The sequence below is a fragment of the Hermetia illucens genome, chromosome 6 (genome assembly GCF_905115235.1).
Source record: "Hermetia illucens chromosome 6, iHerIll2.2.curated.20191125, whole genome shotgun sequence".
Taxonomy (NCBI): domain Eukaryota; kingdom Metazoa; phylum Arthropoda; class Insecta; order Diptera; family Stratiomyidae; genus Hermetia; species Hermetia illucens.
The window spans coordinates 52,681,705-52,697,053 of NC_051854.1; the positions used below are offsets into that span (position 1 = coordinate 52,681,705).

The 15,349-nt window shown below is 46.4% G+C and overlaps 1 protein-coding gene across 1 annotated transcript in view; it reads left to right on the plus strand.

Annotated features, from left to right (window-relative positions):
• Nucleotides 1-6,813: 6,813 nt before the first annotated feature.
• LOC119658862 overlaps nt 6,814-15,349 on the plus strand; it is a 361,537-nt gene continuing 353,001 nt past the window's right edge. Inside the window, exon 1 of the mRNA XM_038066618.1 lies at nt 6,814-7,681. The gene's annotated coding sequence lies outside the window, so the exon portion shown is untranslated. The remainder of the gene's footprint in view (nt 7,682-15,349) is intronic.

Below are 15,349 nucleotides of genomic sequence, written 5' to 3' on the forward strand. Positions count from 1 at the left end.
AGCGGATGGATAACTACTCATGGTTTCAATCTAGCACTGGAAAAAACCGAAGTAGTCATCCTGACGTTCGGCGAGTCGATAATCGAGTCAAAATCAGCTGTAAAATACCTCGGGTTGACTCTTGACTCAAAGATGAGCTTTTCTGAGCAAATCAAAGCAGCAGCGAACAAGGCTGCAGCTGGAGTTTCGGCGTTAAGTAGGGTAATGGCAAACATTGGGGGTCCTATGTCTAGTAGGCGACGTCTCCTGATGAGTTCAGCGCAGTCTGTCCTGTTCTACGGCGCAGAGGTATGGGCTGACGCTCTTAACAAGGAGGTATATCGTAAACGCCTCGCGCAAGTACAGAGACGGGAAGCTTTGCGGGTGGCGTCTGCGTACCGCACTGTCTCTGAACTGGCCGTGATGGTGATCGCGGGAGTGATCCCCGTTGCCCTTTTTGCTAGGGAGCGTCAGGCCATATACAAGCGCAAGGGAGATGAGCCGAGGGAGGTGGTTGCTCGCGAAGAACGGCAACGCACTCTAGACGAGTGGCAGCTCTCGTGGCAAAATGAAGCTAGAGGCAGATAGAGTGCGCAGCTCATCGTCAACTTAGGTGCATGGCTGAATCGGAAGCATGGTGAGACTGACTATTTTCTTACTCAATTTTTAAATGGGCATGGAAGTTTCCAGTCTTACCTGCACAAGATTGGAAAGGCGCGTTCTTCGGATTGTGTATTTTGCAATGGAGTTGTGGACAACGCCCACCACACTTTTTTTTTCTTGTGGAAGGTGGGATGGGGTTCGTCAGCAGCTCTATTTAAACACAGGACTGCTGACAGGTGAGACCGTGGTGCCCATTACGTTCGGGCCCTTCCCGTTGCTAAGAAGATAGAACTCGACCGGTGGAGGAGCCGGATGGCAGGGGTTTCCTTGAATTGACAGTTCCCTTCTTCCTCTCCCCTCCCGTTGGTGAAACGAATTCCCTGATTTGAAGGCTCCGCAAGGCGGGAGAATTCGGGGACTAGCCCGAAGTGATGTGACAAACGGTTCCAGGCTAGCTCTCTGACGATGGGGAGGTGTTTAGTTGGTAGTCCGACGACGTACCGAATCGGGAGTCCAACACTGTGTGCGTAAATGTATTCACCTACCCTACCCCAAAAAAAGTGTGGCACAGTTTATTAGAAGCTTTTGCGGCGATGGTCATAGCTTTGGCTAACGAAGGCGCTGTAAACACCTTTTAGAAAGGAGGGTCAGGTTCGGTGGTAGACCTGACTTTTGTCAGCCCTGCACTGGCGCGTGGTATGTATGATGTATCAGCTACACTGACAGCGATCTTTTTTGAGGTATGTGTCGAGCTACAGGGTAAAGATCCATCATGCTCAAAACCGAGAAGGATTTCAGTCTGGTCTTCAAAAATTTTGGATGAGCAGACCTTCATAGAGGTGTGGTTAGATCAAGGTGGTAAAGCAGGCGCCTCTACGGAAAGAGCCGTCCATTTGGCACAATGCATCGCCAAAGCAGGTGACGCGTCTATGCTTCAGTGGTCCTCATTCCCCAGTAGAAGACCATACTACTGGTGGAATGGTGAACTAATCAGCTTTCGATCACCCTGCTACTGAGCCAGAAGAGCGGCTCAGAAGACGGTAGGTAGAGTCGATCAGGGACAGAAAGAGTGCCTCTATAAGGTAGCCCGCAAAACCCTCAAGCTTCAGGGTTCATTCAACGAAGCAATAGGAAATGCTCTAAGGAGCTCTGCTCAGAAGCGGACGTGAACCCATGGGGGGTACTTATAGAATCGTGATGGGACGGTTTAGAGGCTGTTCATCTCCGCAGATCATGTGTCCTACCCTCTTGCTGAAAATCATCCAGGCTTCGACACATTCCAACCACCTCTGAATGTGACAGCAATTCCGCCAGTCACCAGAGACGAGCTGCTGGAGATTTGCGGTAGAATAGGAGACAGTAGAGCGCCGGCCTGGATGGAGTACCGAATAAGGCCCTTAAGCTTGCCATGAAATCCAGACCGGACATGTTCGCTGAGCTGTTCGAAGCGTGCATGGCCGAGGGAATATTTCCAGTGGCATGCAATCGGCAGAAGTTGATACTGCCTAAGCCTGGTAAACTTCCAGGTGAACCATTCTCATACAGACCCATATGCCTTTTTCCATACTGCGGGGAAAATGTTAGAGCGGCTAATTTATAATAGATTACTCCGGTTCCGTAAAGCCAGATCAACCGTTGATGCCATGAAATTGGATACTGGTTTGGCCGAAGATGCAATTCATGGAAAGTGTAGTACCAGCAAATATTGCGTAGTAGTAACCATGGACGTGAAAAATGCATTCAATTCGGCTAACTGGAATCTAATACTAACGAAGGTTAATAGGAAGGAAGGAGGAAGGTTAATATCTCGCTACTATCGTTGATAGTTATTTAGCTGAAAGGAGGCTCCGGTGTCCGATGATGGATCCCAGGAGCTCGTTGCTTCCGCGGGTGATCCGCAGTGTTTCGTATTTGACCCGTGACTGTGGAACAAAATGTACAGCGATGTACTTAATTTTCCCGGCCACGGGGGTGGGTTACGCTGACGACGTAGCGCTGGTTGCTGTCGCAAAGCATCTCGAAGATGCTAAGAGGAAAAAACGGAAGCAGTCCTCATCACTAAGCGCCGGAAGAGAAATTACGCCTGTATTAGAATCGGAAGTCATATCATCACTTCCATGCCGACCATAAAATACTTGGGAGTGGTGATAGACAGGAAACTCAGTTATAGGCAACCTGTGCAGTATGTTTGGGACAAATCGTGTACTGCAAGTATGGCAAGGATGATGCCGAACGTGGGAGGACTACGTTATACCTCTAGGTGGCATATAGCCAGGGTGGTGACCTCAATCATGCTTCAAGCGATCCCAGTTTGTTGGGATGATTGCAGATGTCAGTTAACGCTAACAAACTGAGTGCAGTCTACAGGAGGACAGCCTTGAGAGTATGCTCTGCTTTCAGGACTGTCTCAGATGATGCAGCATTCTTCTGAGATGGCGAACATATACAATGCGAAGCCAATCTATCCCCCATTGCAGACGAAGAGGCTGAGAGGGAGAGATCCATAAATCCATAGGAGCGGTGGGAGCGCCTGCCAAAGGGTCGGTGGATTCACAGGCTCATTCCTGCCATCAAGGTTGGAGAGACAACACGGTGAGATTAATTATAATCTCACCCAGTTTCTCACGGGGTATGCAGGATATCGCCAATACCTGCAGAGGTTTAAATTAGAGGAGATTAAATTGTGAAAGGCAGAGAAGACGAGAACAACGCATATGCACGAATTATGTATAGTTATGAATTTGTTCTCTGCACTGGTAAAATGTGAATTTTTAATGGGTTTTATTTCATCATCATCATCAACGGCGCAACAACCGGTATCCGGTCTAGGCTTCCCTTAATAAGGAACTCCAGACATCCCGGTTTTGCGCCGAGGTCCACCAATTTGATATGCCTAAAGTTGTCTGGAGTCCTGGCCTACGCCATCGCTTCATGTTAGGCAGGGTCTGCCTCGTCCTCTTTTTCTACCATAGATGTTGCCCTTATAGACTTTCCGGGCGTGATCATCTTCATCCATACGAATTAAGTGACCCGCCCACCATAACCTATTGAGCCGGATTTTATCCACAACCTGACGGTCATGGTATCGTTCATAGATTTTGGCATTATGTAGGCTACGGAATCGTCCATCCTCATGTAGGGGGCCAAAAATTCTTCAGAGGATTCTTCTCTCGAACGCGGCCAAGAGTTCGCAATTTTTCTTGCTAAAACCCAAGTTTGCGAGGAATACATGAGGACTGGCAAGATTATTGTCTTGTTCAGTAAGAGCTTTGACCTTATGGTGAGATCTTTCGAGCGGAACAGTTTTTGTAAGCTGAAATAGGCTCTGTTGGCTGACAACAACCGTGCACGGATTTCATCATCGTAGTTGTTATCGGTTGTGATTTTCGACCCTAGATAGGAGAAATTGTTAACGGTCTCAAAGTTGTATTCTCCTATCCTTATTCTTCCTGTTTGACCAGTGCAGTTTGATGTTGTTGGTTGGTTGGTTTTCGGTGCTGACGTTGCCACCATATACTTTGTCTTGCCCTCATTGATATGCAGCCCAAGATCTCGCGCCGATGGCTGGATGAACGCAATTTGTACGTCTCGGGTGGTTCTTCCCATGATAGGGCATCCCCTTGTCGTAGACCGTTGTTGATGTCGAATGGTCTTGAGAGTGATTCTGCTGCTTTTATCTGGCCTCGAACATTGGTGAGGGTCAGCCTAGTCAGTCTTATTAATTTCTTCGGGATACCGAATTCTCTCATGGCCGTGTACAGTTTTACCCTGGCTATGCTATCATAGACGGCTTTAAAGTCGATGAATAGATGGTGCAACTGTTGTCCATATTCCAACCGTTTTTCCATCGCTAGCCGCAGAGAGAAAATCTGATTTGTTGCTGATTTGCCTGGAGTGAAGCCTCTTTGGTATGGGCCAACGATGTTCTGGACATATGGGGCTATCCGGTCTAGCAAGATAGTGGAGAATATCTTATAGATGGTACTCAGCAACATGATACCTCTATAATTGCTGCACTGTGTGATATCTCCTTTTTATGTATGAGACAGATAATGCCCAGATGCCAACCGTCAGGCATTGATTCGCTGTCCCATACCTTGAGCACAAGTTGATGAACTACTTGGTGTAACTGGTCGCCTCCATATTTAATCAATTCGGCTGTAATTCCATCGGCCCCAGGCGACTTATAATTTTTTAGCCGATGAATTGGACGGACTGTTTCTCTTGTACTTGGTGGGGGCGGTATTTGTCCGTCGTCTTCAGTTGGCGGGACCTCGAACTCGCCGATCTTCTGGTTGTTCAGTAACTCATCAAAGTACTCAACCCATCGCTCTAATATGCCCATTCTGTCGGAAATCAGATTTACCTCTTTGTCTCGGCAGGATGAGCATCGTGGTGTATAAGGCTTCATCCTGCTAACTTGTTGGTAAAACTTCCGCGCCTGGTGCGGTTGCTCCCTGTACTTTTCTAGTTCACAGACTTGTTGGTTCTCCCAGGCTTCCTTTTTTCGTCAGTGAAGACGTTTCTCCGCTCGACGGAGTTCGTGATAAGTCTCTGCGCCTGCCCGCGTTCTTTGAGAATGCAACATTACTCGGTATGTGGCGTGGCATTCTTCTGTTCCGTAGCTAGCTTACATTTATTGTCAAACCAGCCGTTCTGACTCCTTTTGTGGCTGGGGCCAAGTATGTTTGTGGCCGTATCAATGATAACGTTCTTCAGATGGTTGTGAAGATCATTTGTTGATGCTTCATCTCCAGGACCTCTGTTGACTGCGGCATCCATTTCCCTCTTATAGGTGTCGTGGAGGGTTGTGTTGTGGATGGCTTCAGTGTTAACTCTCCCCTGATTGTCAGAGGGGATTCTGGGTGATGTTGTTATTCGAGCTCGGAACATCATGCCAACGAGATAGTGATCCGAGTCTATATTGGCCCCTCTATATGTTCTGACATTCATCAAGGCTGAAAGGTGGTGGCGTTAAATTAACACGTGGTCAATTTGGTTGAAAGTGGTCCTGTCTGGAGAGGCCCACGTAAGTTTGTGGACCGCTTTCCGCGCAAACCAGGTACTTCCAACAACCATTTCGTGTCACCCTGCTAATTGAATAATCCGCAGTCCGTTATCATTTGTATTTTCGTATAAGCTATGGGAGCCAACGTATCGCCTGAATACGGGCTCCTTCCCTACTTGGCTGTTAAAATCCCCAAGTATGATTTTGATGGCTTGCAGGGTTCGTTCTACTGCCTGGTAGAAGGTATCCTTCTCCGACTCTGCAGTCTCCTCTGTAGGGGCGTGAACGTTAATGAGGCTTATATTTTTAAACTTGCCTCGCAAGCGCAGAGTGCATAGCGGTTCGCTTATGTTTTCAAAGCCGATAACAGAAGGTTTCATTTTTTGGCTGACTAAGAAACCTACTCCGAGCACATGGTTTACTGGATGGCCACCATAATATATGGTGTAGCGGCTCTTCTCTAGCAAACCGGTCCCTATCCAACGCATCTCCTGTAACGCTGTTACATCAGTCCTATATTTGGACAGGGTATCGGCTAGCTGCTCATCAGCCACCACCACCATTTATCAGTTTAAAAATCACGGGAGGGTTCTCACTTTCGAGTTCTTAATGTTTTCTTGCGTCTCAATGACCCTGGCAGCAAGGTTTCGACGCTGCATTTTTTTGTGTTTCAAAATAGTCGAGAATGCAGCTAGTTTTCCAAAGACGTTTTAGTCGGGTTCAATCCATGAAAAGGGAAACTATGCAACGAAATTGTTCCTTGGGATGGTCATTTAACGCTTTTTCCACAGTTTTCTCAAGGTATGCATGCTTATCTAATTACTTATCTGTGTAACACAGTGAAACGTAATGTTCAATTTCCGCTTTTTCGCTACATAATCTAAATCCCCTGCTGGAACTAATTAGAATCCAATTTTTACATCGTTTAGGTATTTACATGTGATTGCACTAAGACAAAAGGTGCATATCGAAATGGATAAATCCTCGATAATTCCACATGCTTGGAAACAATTTCTCTGGCATGTTCGAAGGCCTACCGTCAACACCACAGATACTTCCATCAAGTATCTGATTTTTCCCAAAGCTCGCTATCTGCAGGTTACGAAGAGCTACTCTAGCCCAACTTAGTAAACCGTAGCCAAGCTGGAACGGCTGGGGCCACGTTTTATCCAAGTTGTAGCCGCACTAACGCCCCATCGATATCCATTCTGTGAATGGATATTAGTTGTCTCGAAACTCTCGACTTAGCAAGTACGTTCGCAAGACGTCTTCTGAGAAGTATCTGCGGGTTAGGTCCCGTCTCTCGAACATCTCAATGCTAGCTTCAGTGCACTCTTTAACTAGATATTAAACGTGGATAGTGTGAGTCATTCAGGATTTCCTTTTCGCTTTAGAGACGCATCCGCTAAATACCTTTGTAAGGACTCTCCGGTATCTTATTTGGATTTCGACTCAGTTTAGGTCCCATTGGCGCGGCGTCGGTGGACATTAAGTGCGTTGTGTGAATTTGTGTGAAAGAAAGCCACCTGCCCGGAGGTATTTTGTTGTTTCCTCGCCTCTATCGCTTCCCTCTCGGAGTTCTGTTTCTTGGGTTGGTTGTTGTTGCTGTATCTCTTACCTGTGGACGACCTCTCTGTGGTGTGTGTAACAGGTAGACGGCGACGACCGCAACGTCGACTCAGAGTCGATGTTAACGAAATACCAAACAAGAATTTCTAAAGGTAAAAATCTTATAAGGTCGTGCATATTTCGTGTGTGAGCGAGAGGCAAATAAAGAAATTAAAGAAAAAAATATAAAAATTCGAAAAAGTGATAATTGTTAACGATATAATAAAAAATTGAGTAAAAGCTGGTAATAAAAAATTGAGCAAGAATTCGGAAAAAAGCTGAGTGAATAGAAAAAAATTTGTTTTATGGTGAAATAAAGTGGCCGCGTCCATAGAAATCGTAATTCTCTGTTTACCTGCAGTCCAGGTGTGGTGACTCCGACATCAGATACTGTACATACACTTCATGGAATTCGATGTGTAATACCAGCAACAACAATAAGGATTAAGCTCTCTCCTTTATTACACACGCCTCTATCGAAATGTAAGTGATATGGATATGATTAACATTTTTTTACTATTCCTATGTCGTGGTTGTTAGTGCCGCTGGACGTCTGGCCTGCTATCTTGTGGAAACATGGCTAGGGGGTATTGGATTTCATACTGTCATACTGGGTTCCATTCTACATCGGTGGATATTCCTATATACTTCCCATGCTCCTCAAATATTTAGAAGGTAGATCATATGGACATATGAATATCAAACAGGCTTTTTGTCACTATGCTCAGCGGCTTCTGTTTACTGTGAGTAAGCTAATACCTTGCTCGACTAGATTTTATAAGGCTTTCAAGTAAATTTAATTAGGATAGTGCTTCTTCCTTGAAGTGCCTTAACATAGAAAATGTGGCTACAGTTCAGACCACCGACAACCCAAATTCTAGTTTCCATTTAGGTCGCCAATGCCAGGATATAGTTGGAAGAAAATTAAATGTTCACTGAGTTATGAGTTTGGTTATCAACTCCTTTTGTATAAGTTCTCATGAAAACGATAGGGAACTCCTGGGAAGTTAAATTAACAGCAGTAAAGGAGTCAATTAACTAAGTTCCAAATTCGACTTGCTTGAAGAAAGGAAATTTCATATCTTATTTCTTCCATGACATCTGGATAAAAGACGCTCAATCAGCGGAAATGCTTGTTGAAAGTTGGTAGTGTTTCTAAAATAAGCAAAACCCAACGATAATATCTGGTATGTGGATTGATATATGAATATAAAATGGGTCGGATTCCCAACGTAAGTCGGGATCTTATTTTACAGTAAACGAGTGAAAATTATTAGCAGGAGGATTTCAGCCAACCCGGATAGACATCCTCGTCACTTCAACTGCCATAGTTATTACAGAAAGACATGGGTGTTTGTTTTAAAAGGGTATAATATATGTCGACCGGCCTTTTCAAGGTTCAATGTCTGCCTGTCTGTCTTTTTTTTTGAGGTGGAAATCTTCAAAAGACGCTGGCCTGGACACGCCAGCGTGCGGGATTCTTACCCACTAAAACCACCCCCGACTCCCCCCTCCTTTAGGTTCTTCCTTTCCTCCACAAGTCTCGGGCAGTAGAAGAATACATGCTCTGGGTCCTCTGGCATTCCATCGCAGTTTGGACAATCGGGTGCGGTATCTAGTTTAAACCTGAACAGGTACTGGCGATATCCTCCATGCCCCGTGGGAAACTGGGTAAGATTATAATTAACTTCCCTGTGCCGTCTCTCCAACCACTCCTTGATGGCAAGGATGAGCCTGTGTGTTCACCGACCCTTTCCCGAGCGTTCCCAACAGCCTTGCCATCTATTTAGAGATCTCTCCCTTCTTCTTCGGCGTTCTCCGCCTGCGATAACGTAGAGATAGACTTCGCATTATATATATTCGTCATTTCGTCTGCCAAGATGTCATTGGACATCATTTCAGAGACGACGAATACTGCTTCATCTGAGACAGTCTGTAGACTGAACTCAGTTTGTTAACGTTAAATGTATCCTGAAATGCCTTTCTCTAAACTGGAGTTGCATACAGCAGGTCCGAACTCACTACCCTAGCTATAAGCAACCTGGAAGCATGCCGTGCTTAGAAGTGATGATATGATTCCCAATTTGAATAGGGGCAAAATTTCTTTTACGGCGCTTGGTGATGAAGACCGCTTCCGTTTTTTTCTACGCAAGTGTCAGGCTCAACCCTTAAACGCACTCATCGCTTCGCATGATATTAACGCGGTGGGCCCAGTACAGAGCCCTGTGGGATACCTGCAGAGGTAACGTACTCCTGGGGTCCGTCATCAGTGATAAGCGGGAATACCGATCTTCGCCAGAGATTCCCGTATTAGGTTTAAATTGGAACGAATGGAGTGCGTTTCTCACATCCAGCGTCACTACCACGCAATATTTGCTAGTAGTGTCCTTTCCGTAGATTGCAATTTTGGCCAAGCCAGTAACCATTTTGATGGCATCAATGTTTGATCTGGCTTTACGCAACCCATCCTGTCAATCTGAGAGGCCTCCCTGGCTCTCACCAACCGGGAGTAATCTATTATAGATTATTCGCTCTAGCATTTTGCCCAGTGTGTCGAAAAGACAAATAGGTCTGTAGGAGGTTGGCTCAACTCAAGGTTTGCCAGCCTTAGGCAGTAGCACTAACTTCTGCCGCTTCCATGATGCAGGAAATATCCCCTCGGATATGCACGCTTCGAACAACTCAGCGAACATGTCTGGTCTGGATTTCATGGCAAGCTTATGGGTCCTATTCGGCACGCCATTCAGACCCAGAGCTCTGCTATCTCCTATCCTAGCGCAGATCTCCAGCGGCTCGTCTCGGGTGACTGGCGGTATTGCCATCACGTTCAGAGGCCGCTGAAAGCTGTCTATGCCCTCCTCTTGCTGAGGGAATAATCCCTGAATAATTTTTAACAAGAGTGAAGGGCATGCGACCTGCGGAGATGATCGGCGTCTGAATCGCCCCATCAGGATTCTATAGGCGCTCCCCCACGGATTTACGTCCGCTTCCAAACAGAGCTGCTTAAAGCATTCCCTATTGCTTCGTTGGATGCCGAGTTTGAGAGTTTTGCGGGCTTTCTTATAGGCGCGCTCTTTTTGACTTTGGTCGATTCTGCCTACCGCCCTCTGAGCCGCTCTTCCGGCTCGGTGACAGGTTGATCGAAGGCTGGCTAGTTCAGTATTCCACCAGTAGTTTGGTCTTCTACTGGGGAATGAGCACCTCCTAGGCATGGACGTGTCACAGACTTTGGCGATGCATTGGGCCACATGGACAGCTCTTTGCATAGAGGCGCCTACTTTATTAGCTTGATCTAACCATACTTTTATGAAAGTCTGCTCATCCAGAGCTTTAGCAGACCAGCCTGATATCTTTCTCGGTTTCGGGCATGTTGGTATTCTGGCCGCTGACTCCACTCATGGCCCAAAGAGGATTGTCGCTGTGGTTGTAGTCCTTATTGACGCACCAGAACATACCATGTGCCAGTGCAGGGCAGAAAAAAGTTAGGTTTACGATTGAGGCGTTTACGTATCATTCGTTGGCCAGAATAATATCCAACTATGCGAAAGCGTCTAATAAACTGCGGCTCTTGCATTTGTCTCTCTGCTACCCCACTCACGGGCCCAAGCATTGAAGTCACCAGCAATCACCCTTGGACTACGACTCCTTGCGTCGAGAACAAAACTGTCAAGCTTTTCCTCGAATTCGGACAGTGTCAGACTTGGTGGGGCGTAACAGCTTTACACATATATCCCGTTTATTTTTGTACATTGTATGGTTTGTCGACTGCATGCCTATATCGCCACTCCACCAGTCGAATCTGTAACCCATAACCCCACCGTGACAGTTTCTATAATAATAATAATAATATAATAATCGTTGGCGCAACAATCCACGTTGGATCAGGGCCTTGATGTGTGTTAGAGCACTTCATTCAAGACCGTAACGGTACACTACAGGACACTATTGGAGGCAATGTAGTCAGCATTGCGCTTGCCCGAGATTATTACCCTGATTTGATTCAGGTACTCATTCACAGCTGAGCCGACTGGTATTCGACGTCAAATCACGATGCAACTTCCACTGCCACCAGTGAGATTTGAGCCGCGATCTTCTGTACGACAGCCTTGTTCTCTAACCACTCAGCTATCCGGACGGTTTCTATAGGGTTCCCTAATCCCCACCTCGGATTCGTAGATGGTCTGCTCGAGTAAATCTTGAGCGACTCCACAATGATTGAGGTTTATTTGAATAAACCTCATTTTTTCATTGAAGTCAGCGCCTTCCTAAATTCCGGGAATTTACCACTTCCGGTAATATGCCAGTAATCTCGTTCCTCACTTCCTTAGCATAATAGCCATTTCGGGTCCCTATTGCATGCTTTGGCAATATGGCTTTTCTCCCCACACCTTCTGCATCGATCGGACTGATCAATGCCGCTGGTTCATGCCTTTGCGAAATGACCAAACTGCGAGGCACTTGAAGTACCTCTTTAGAGAAATCTGCTCTCTCAGACGGCAAACAACCCATCCAATTCGAACCTTCTCGACCACTAATAACTTCTGCGCTGCGTCCGCTGGTAATCGCAATATGGTCGCTTGAGAATTGCCATATTTAAATACCTTAGGTCAACGCTATCAGCCAATCGAGAACTTCATTATGAAATTGCTTAAGGCATTAATGCATCCTGGATGAAGTGGCGTTTGACAACTGGTGTTCTTTGTGACCGACGTATCAACGAATATCTCAAATCTAAAATTTACCGCAGTTTCGTCCGCCATATCGTTCTCTATGGTTCTAAGTGTTGGCCAACTATAAAAGACAATGAATGGGATTTTGCGTTAATGGAGATGAAGATGTTGCGTTGGACTAGTGGCGTGGCACGTTTTGATCACATCCGAAATGAGAATATCCGCGATCGTTATGAAGTTCCATTGATCGTGGAAAAAATGCGATAGAGGCGTCTTCGATGGTATGGTCACGCAATCCGTGCTAACGAGAATTCACTTGCCATGATTGGTCTGAACATCGAAGTCGATGGTAAACGACCAAAAGGCCGTCCGAAACAATAGTGGCTTGATACGCTGGATGGGGATTTAAAAGCCTCGAGATTGCACCAAGATCAAGCAGTCGATAGAGCGAAATGGCGAAACCGATCACGACGAGCTGACCCCGCTTGTGAACGGGATAAAGGTGTATCCGTCGCTGGACGTTTTTCAAATCAATTTTCGTCCACGGCAATATTTGGAAAGCATAAGCCAGTGAAGGGATAACGCATACACATTCAGTGTACTTAAAAAAATCTTCCTTGAAAGATGCGATTCCTATTTAGGTCTCTCCAATTCTTCGAACTATTTATGGTTCATAGTACCTCCTCTTCGGTAACATCCGCAAAATTCATGCCGGACATAGTATGGCGGGTGCCTTTGGCGGTAATCATGATGCTGGGCAGGTAGCCCCCAAAGTCCACCTCAATATTCTTTCGCTTCTTTTACCGAAAACTGCTTTGTCTCGACGCTCTGTTGGAATTCGTTGAGTGATCTGAGAAAGCTCCGCTGGTTCGTTACGTACGTTGCATTCCACTATTCTGGATGAAACTGTTAGTTCCCATTTTAAAAATTTTAATTCGTTTCCAGTGACGACGGTGCGGATTTCGACAAAATATGATTCTTGGAATATCAGCGTGTTTGTTCGCTTGCATTTTGATTAGCGTATCATCGAGCAACAAGCAAAGGGACTAGTGTCTAGCGTAAGCATCCGTGAACTTTTCCGAATTGCTTTCTCTGAAATTGATTGACTCACGCGGTTGGTAGTACGAGATTTCTACTCCTAGCACTGTCAGAAACATTTGACCTTGTCGAGGCTGAGGCTGTAAAATTCCAAGAGATTCCCTTTGATCAAGCATAGCGTTGAAATTGCCGTTCGCCGCGTTTGCAGTAACCAGGAGTTCTTACATAATAGCAACGACTTCTTTGTTGTCGAATTGCTCAGTAAGATGTAGCGTCAGAGTTAATGGTAATTTCGCTTCCCCTTCTTAAGTGCTAACGTTACAATCTATTTGTCGTTGAAAATACAACTTTTCCAAGTTTTTCTAGTTCTAGAAATTTAATCGGTCCTAGTATCTTACTCTGAGAATTCAACTCACTTTGCTCTAAGAACATAACTTCATGGATTTCCCAAGGTTCACGAGCGCAATATGTTAATAGACTCCGATCAACTGTGGGACAAATTTTTAAGTTGAGGCAATTTGGACATAGGAAGTATTATAAAACGATTGGCTGGAAGAGACTATCAACACATAAAGTAGAAACGAAAGAATTACATTCGATTCTGACTTGAATTATTATCACAAAGTGCAATGTCCTTCCCTGGGTGAGTAAGTCAGTTTCACTTGAATCGCTTTATTTCCTAATGAAATATTGGAATCATTTCAAGGGTCTGTGGCGCAGCTCGGATTAGCAACATTCGAAATAATTTTTCTAATCCTGCTGCGCCACATCACCCCGGCCCTTTTTCCCCCCTTTTAGTCCAATTTTATTAAAACCATAAAACAGGAGTTTGTGAAAATACAAAATCTTTGATCAACCTCGGCTGACCAGCATTTACACCAAAGCCTTTGCGGCCGCAGCTTGGGCTTTTTTTCTCTTTGATACGATCCTTCTTGAGTAGTCCCATGAATGCCATTTTGTCGGCGGCGGTTTGGACGATACCGATGAATTTGAGGTTCTCCAAAGCGGAGCGCTTGGATGGATGCCGCTCGGAAGTCGCTGAAACCTCCATATGAAGACCTGTACCGTGCTCTCGAGCGGGGAGAGCATTTCTTCCAACTCGAGATCGGAGAACACAAAAAGACGGTCTTTTTATCTAGGCTGAAGCCCGGGTGCGCCCCAAAGCACCGTCGTTCGGTCGCTGAGACCCCTAGGTTACATCTGGGGACCGGGTGATGTGGCGCAGCTAGGTATTTCCTCGAAAGCAAGCTCGCTCGTGTGGACATTTCTGGGTGTGGCCAGCCGTGGTCAAAGTAGGGCCTTGCAGAATTCGGTATCCGCATCTTCGACAGAAACTCGCATCGTAAAATCAGTTTTTGGAGATGTTGGTTGACAATACAGACGCGGCAGGCCTATCGGACCCTCAGGTGACCGCCCTCGCTGTGCGTGTCCCTCCATTTTGGCGGCGGAAACCGGAGCTGTGGTTCGTCCATCTGGAAGCACAGTTCCAGATGTCCGGAATAACGGCGGACGCGACTAGGTTCAATTACGCGATAGTAGGTTCTAGATGAGGAGTCCATCCTCCTGGTGGCCGACATAGTAAAGACCGAGCGCCTATCGGTAAATGAGCCACCTAAACTGGATCACTTACTGGCAGATTTAACATTGGGCGTTTGAACTCCCAGCCAATTGCTTCGCGAAATGAGGTAATTGATTGGGAGCAAGATCGACGATGACTTGATGAAGTCGCTTTGGCTGCGTCGACTCCCGTAGGGCACCCAGGTGGTTCTCGCGTGCGTCTCCGGTTCGTTGGAGGCACTGGCAACTGCGGCAGACAAGGTGCACGAGATGCACGCACGCCCGATCGTAGCGGCCGTTTAGCAGCCCTCGGACGAAATTGGCGAGCTGAAACGCGAAATAGCTGCGTTAGTAGTCAGCATGGCTGAAGTGAGGGCGACGTTGCAGGCTCAGCGTTCGGGTGGCAGGTCACGAGCTCGCTCGCGGTCTGGTGCTTGAAAAGGGGGATCGGCTAGCAGGTCATCAGGACAGCTTACGGACCGAAGCATTTGTTGGTACCATCGTAGATTCGGCGATAAAGCTACCAGATATACGCTCCCGTGTAAATTCGCGCCTACCACAAAAAATAGCTCCGCGGGGGTCCTGGGGACGGCCACCCAGAACGCAGCGCCACGTCGCCTAACGATTTTTGATTCCCTTAGCAGGCGCAACTACTTCGTAGATACTGGTGCGGAGGTTTCGGTTCTTCCCGTACCCCGGCACCATCGGCTATTTCTGCAACCGTTGAAACTGACTGCAGCAAATTCCTCCCGAATCAACACCTACGGGTATAGACAAGTGGACGTGAGTCTTGGATGTCAGTTTCCCCATACTAGGCGCAGACTTCTTGTGTCTTCTTGTGTTCTTGTATCACTATGGCTTGCTGGTGGACTTGGAAAACAAGTTT